The sequence below is a fragment of the Bison bison genome, unplaced genomic scaffold, assembly GCF_000754665.1.
Source record: "Bison bison bison isolate TAMUID 2011002044 unplaced genomic scaffold, Bison_UMD1.0 scf7180017864484, whole genome shotgun sequence".
Taxonomy (NCBI): domain Eukaryota; kingdom Metazoa; phylum Chordata; class Mammalia; order Artiodactyla; family Bovidae; genus Bison; species Bison bison.
In genome coordinates, this window is record NW_011495044.1 from 5,000,915 (window position 1) to 5,007,554 (window position 6,640).

The following is a 6,640-nucleotide window of genomic DNA, read 5'->3' on the forward strand; positions in this document are numbered from 1 at the left end:
ATTTCCCATTACCAATTCCTGGAGCTTGCTCAAACTCAAGTCCATCGAGTTGGTGATGCCATCCACCCATCTCATCCTCTGTTGTCCCCTTCTCCTCCTGCCTTCAATCTTTCCCAGCATCAGGGTCTTTTCTAATGAGTCAGTTCTTCACATTAGGTGGCCAAAGTATTGGAGATGCAGCTTCAGCATCAGTCCTTCCAGTGAATATTCAGGACTGATTTCCTTTAGGATTGACTGGTTTGATCTCCTTGCAGTCCAAGGGACTCTCAAGAGTCTTCTCCAACACCACAGTTCAAAAGCATCAGTTCTTCAACGCTCAGCTTCCTTTATGGTCCAACTCTCACATCCATACATGACTACTGGAAAAACCATAGCTTTGAATAGATGGACCTTTGTTGGCAAAGTAATGTCTCTGCTTGCAGCAGCAGGTTGGTCATAGCTTTTCTTGCAAGGAGCAAGTGTCTTTTCATTTCATGGCTGCAGTCACCATCTGCAGTGATTTTGGAGCCCAAGAAAATAAAGTCTTGTCACTGTTTCCATTGTTTCCCCATCTATTTGCCATGAAGTGATGGGACCAGATGCCATGATATTTTTGAATGTTGAGTTTTAAGCCAGATTTTTCACTCTCCTCTTTCATCAAGAGGCTCTTTAGTTCCTCTTCACCCTCTGCCATAAGGGTGGTGTCATCTGCATATCTGAGGTTATTGATTTTTCTCCTGGCAATCTTGATTCTAGCTCGTGCTTCCAACGCATCATTTCGCATGATGTACTCTGCATAGAAGTTGAATAAGCAGGGTGACAATATATAGCCTTGACGTACTCCTTTCCCATTTTGGAACCAGTCCATTGTTCCATGTCCAGTTCTAACTGTTGCTTCTTGACCTGCATACACATTTTTCACGAGGCAGGTAAGGTGGTCTGGTATTACCGTCTCTTGAAAAATTGTCCACAGTTTGCTGTGATCCACATGATCAAACGCTTTAGAATTGTCAATGAAGCAGAAGTAGATGCTTTTCTGGAATTCTCTTGCTTTTTCTGTGATCCAATGGATGTTGGCAATTTGATCTCTGGTTCCTCTGCCTTTTCTAAATCCAGCTTGAACATCTGGAAGTTCTTAGTTTACATACTGTTGAAGCCCAGCCTGGAGAATTTTGAACATTACTTTGCTAGCGTGTGAGATGAGTGCAATTGTGCGGTAGTTTGAACATTCTTTGGCATTGCCTTTCTTTGGGATTGTAATGAAAACTGACCTAGCTGTGTGTGTTTTTATAATTTAGGAACTTCTATTGTCCTTGGTAAGAACACCCTCCTTCCCTACTCTGGATACACATGCTTTAGGAGGAATTGAACTTACCTCCCAGTTCTAGGGGTGGATAACCCAGCCCTAGCTAAGGAGAGCACTGGATCCCCCTGTTTTCAAAAACTGATTCTGAGTTTAGCCTGGATCCCAAATCAGGCCAATGAGAACCAACCCAGGTGTTGACTGGCTGCTCTGCAAAAGAGAAAGTCTGCTTTTCTGTAGGACTCCCCTGGAAAGGATGGTGGCTAGAGATGATAGCAGATATCTTGCCTTTATATGGATCCCAAGAACCAAAATTGACACTGACACAGGAGAGCGAAGCCACGCCCCAGAAAGAGGTCAGATATTAATCACATTGCTTAAGCCTCTGAATCAAGTCACCCCCTGAAGTCCAATCTACTTGTGGAGTTTTCCCTTGCTAGAGCCACTTTATCCTATTTTTGCTTAGCCCATTGTGAGTTGGATTTTCTGTCTCTTGCAACCAAGAGTCATAACTGATAGAGAAATATGACAAACTCACATGTACTTCCTGCAAGCAAACAAAAGTCACCTCTGGGGAGCTTAAGTTTAAAAAAAAAAAGAAAATAAATTTGAGGGAGGGATGTGAAATGGCTCACAGAGCCAAAGGAAAAGCAGAAGTAAGTCTTTGGAAGAAACGTGTACCAAAGTGGTTCTGAGGATTCAGATAGCAGGAATGAATTATAGCATCATCAGGGCGCTGCTCTGGAATAAACCAGAGCTAATCATTTACCACCCTTGAATCACTTTACTCAAGATTCAGATTAGCTTGAGAGGAACAGCGAGAGAGACTATTTAGCCTTATTTGAGTCTTATGACCAATCCTTGTCCATAGGAAGGCAGGACACTTAGATTGATAGTCCCACCAAGACTGTATACAATGGGGAAGGAGTGATTCCCCAAAGTAAAATCTGTTCTAAGCACTTGGCATGTATTAACTCATTTTAATTCTTAGAGTAGCCCTTGGTATAGGTACTGTTACTATTATCCTTGTTTTATAGATGAGGAGATTGAGACGCAGATAAAGTAACCTGCCTGTGGTCACCCTGCTGGAAAGTGATAGATGCAAACCCAGGCAGCCCGGCCCCAGGGTCTATGCATTTGACCCACTACACCGTAGGGCTTCTGCAGCAGAAAATAAATGAGAGCAGGGCCATCAAAACACAAGGTCTCCTGTAGGTAATGCTCAAGGGAGAGAGTATGGGGAATTTTTTAGCCACTGTGTACTAACAAGAAAAAAAAATAATAGATTTCTATTTTGAAAGTTAAAAAAAAAAAAGTCCTGCTTAGCCAATAGAGAAAAGGAAAGAGCCCAAAGCTGGTGATCTCACTCTCTCCCAGCCACTAAGAAGACTACAAAATATCTAGAACCCAGGGGAATTCCAGCTGTCACTAGGCTGCACTGAGAAGGCTGAGGAAACCCAGGGAGTCAGGAAGCGTTATTCATCATAAAGGCACCGTTTGGGACCAGCAGGGGAAGAACGCTAGCATTTCGGCAGAGCAAACTGAAGCGCCGGCCACTGCCTACAAATGTCTGCCCTCACCGAAACCCCGCTGGACTCAGTTCTTCTGTGCCTCATTTTGGGGGTCTCCTACACAACCACACTGCTCCTTTTTCCCTTCAGGCTACTCTGCCCTCCTCATTCTGCCGAGCCCCTTCCTTCAACATACCTCACAGGTGCTGCCAAGCCTGAGAACAGATCGGTCACAGCAAAACTCCAGAACTTAAACCTCACTCCTCTGGCTCAGCCTTTAGCTGCAGAACAGTGGAAACAACAGCTCTGTTCTGAACACTCTCCTTTCCCAGGAACACAGGTCAGTTAGTGGTCAAGAGCATGCACTTTGGGGACTTCCCTGGTGATCCTGTGGCTAAGATTCCAAGCCCCCAGTGCAGGGGCCTAGGTGCAATGCCTGGTCAGGGAACTAGATCCACATGCTGCAACTAAAAGATACTGCCTGACCCCACTCCAGTACTCTTGCCTGGAAAATCCCATGGATGGAGGAGCCTGGAAGGCTGCAGTCCATGGGGTCGATGAGGGTCAGACACGACTGAGTGACTTCATTTTCACTTTTCACTCTCACGCATTGGAGAAGGAAATGGCAACCCACTCCAGTGTTCTTACCTGGAGAATCCCAGGGACGGGGGAGCCTGGTGGGCTGCCGTCTATGGGGTTGCACAGAGTGGACACGACTGAAGCGATTTAGCAGCAGCAGCAGCTGCAACAAAGATCAAAGATCCCACATGCCACAGCCAAGACCCAGTGCAGTCAAATAAATAAATATTTTCATTTAAAAAAGAGTGTGTACTCTGGAGTGGACCGAGGTTGGAATCTCTGTCACTGATGGGCTGTGTTACAATGGGCAAGTTCTCTAACATTTCTGAGCTGCCATTCACTGTCAAGAAATAAAATAATGATACCAGGACTGAAATTTAGTCTGTACACACTGGTATAGCAGGTTGTTAAAACATCAAAATATTTCTAAATTGATTGGTAAATGGTTAGCCTAGCCTTGGGCCCCTATCTTCCTAGCTTCTCTTTTGCCTGCTCCCCTTGATCCAGTAACTAAAGTGTTCATTTTTGGAAGAACAGAGTCCTTGATCTAAAACTAAGGCCAGCATCTGTTCTGACTGGTAACGCTTGTGCCTGAACTGGTTGTTAGATATTTTAAATGTCACCCTTGGCAGAAGTCATATTTGGGATGATACAGATAAAGGACTTGGCAGAGTGTCTGGTACATAGTGAAGCAACTCAGTCAATGTCAGTTGCTATTGCTTTAAACATTGAATCTAAAGGGCAGAGGCAGGATCAAGATCAAGTCTCAAGTGTCATAAGCTGGTGAATATGGGTTATGACTGGCAGTTCAGGAACAGTCACAGGGCCTGTGATGATTCATGGGCAAGGCTGGCTAGATGTCCTGCCTGGTTTAAAGAGCCAGAGGAGGACCAATATATCCCACTGGGCTTTGCCTTTCTAATGCCTTGGGGGATCAGAAAAGAATATTCCAATCCAAAGCCCTTCCCATTGAGGATTTGAAGGATCTTTAAAGAGAGACAATACTGTGTACTGGCTACAAGTGTGGACTCTGGAGCCAGACTGCTTGAATTTAAATCCCAGCTCTGCAGCTTACCAACTATGAGAACTTGAGCTAGTTATTTAACTGTTAAATGCCTCAATCTATTAAATGGGAGGGATAGAAGTACCTGCTCTGGGGTACTTTCCTGGCAGTCTAGTGGTTAAAACCGCGTTCCAATGCAGGGGTTGCAGGTTCCATCCCTAATCAGGGAGCTAAGATCTCACATGTCTCAGGGCCAAAAAACCAAAACATAAAATAGAAGCAATACTGTTAACAAATTCAATAAAGACCCAAAATAGTCCACATTAAAAAAAAAATCTTTGAAAAAATGTACCTGCTGCAAAGAGTTCTTATGAGGAAAAAAAATAGGCAATACATATAAAGTGTTAGAATAGTATTTGACACAAAGTAAGCTCTCTATATGTCACCTATTGTTAAGAAGCTCATAAGTGTAGCAGAGAGCAGTCGGATTCATGTCCACAAAATTCTGTCCAGAATGACAGTCTTTCTTCAGCCTCCTAGTTGAAATTCTTCCCCTGCCTCCTGTGTCCCTGGGCCTCCTGTGTCAGCTCCCAATTTTACAGACTGAGGAAGGCACAGAGAGGGAAGGGTCTTGCCCATGCTCATCTGTGGGCTCCCTGGCAGAGATGGGATTCCACCTGAGTTCCAGAGTCCGTTTCCAGCATCTCACGCTGCTTCTCCCCACTTGCTCATGCCTTGGTTATGATACCTGTGAGCAGGAATGAATTTTTGCTCTTCTCTGGGTTCCCAGGGCCAGGTGCTCAGGACGTGACAAAGTCAGGGTTTTCAAACACCTGTCTTGGGATGTCACCCAACTAAGGGGCCAGGGACGTGCCAGGTATGCTGTCATTCTGCTAGTACCCCAAAGAGAAGACAAAGCCTGCAGCTGGGAGGATGGGACGGCAAAACAGATTCAAGGGGGAACGGACGCTTCCTAAGGAAAAAGAGAGAACTCCACTGGCTCCTCCCCAGGGAGTTTGGCTCTGAAGTTTCTGGGATCAAGCCTCCGCTCTCAGCAAGCTGATCCTCATCCCCTATCGCCCCTCCCACCTCAACGCCCTCAAAATTGGCAAAAGGCCCCGCCTCCCTTTCAGCCCCCTGTCCCCCAACATTCTCTCTCCGATTCAACCAATCCCCAGAAGCCCCGCCCTACTTTTGACAGATCCCTAGACGCCCCTCCCCCGCACGTGGCCCAACCCGAAGCTATCTGCTCCCCTTTCGCCCCCGATTTGGAGTAAAAGGGTTCCTTATTATCGCCTTGGGTTGGAAGCTCTCAGCTGCCAGTGCAGCTGGGGCGGGCGGCTGGGCCCGGCATTGGGGAGACCCCCAAATGCGGGGAGGAGGTGTTCCCAGGGCCCTGAAACCTTCCAGACCCGCTCAGTGTAAACCGCCTCCAGCTTGTGTCAACATCCGAGGCCAGAGACTGGCGGGGGCTGGGGACAGGCTCCGTCTACAGGACGGAAGACGGGAGGGTGGGAAATGGAGGGGTTCATGGGGCAGGCAGAGAGATACCTCTCGGGGAGATCCCGTGAGGCCTCCTAGGACTCCGTGAGAAGTAACGAAGGCCTGTGTGGGGGAAGGATCGAAATTCTAGCGTGGGGTTAGGTCGAGGCTGGGTACTTCGCCATCCTCGCCCACCTGCCATGGCTTGGGGGGAGTGGGTGTGTTGGGGGAGGCGATGAATGATGTGAAGGCGTGGGCTGCTGACCACCTCATCTCTTCCCTCCCCACTCAGTTCCTCGTGGCTCTTCTCCGATTTTGGGTGGGATGTGCGGGGGAGGGGGGATCACATCTTGTGACTCATCCCCTTTTCCATCCCCACCCTCTCTGGGCCCAAGAAGGAAAGGCTTAGAGCCTCTGCTGTGGTTCTTCCGTTCCCATAGCAACCGTGCAGTTGTTTTTGCGAATCCACTTCAATCGTGGACACTTTTAACCTCAGACGATGGCCTGGGGTCTGAGTCTCGGGGCGGGATACAGGCGAAGGTACAGCCCTCCCCTTTTCATCGCGACTCTGGGAAGGTCAGGGCGGGCGGGCGAGGCGCGCTCCTGTAGCGGGGCCTCACTGGCCACCCGGTCCCCACCTGAAACCCCGCCTGCCACTCCGCCTCAGCCGACCCAATCAACGCCCAACATGCCCGGGGCGAGGCGGGGCTTATGCAAATCGTGTCGCCTCCGAGCGACAGAGTGATCCAAGAGCTGGGAGGCGGCTTCGGAGCGGACCTTGGA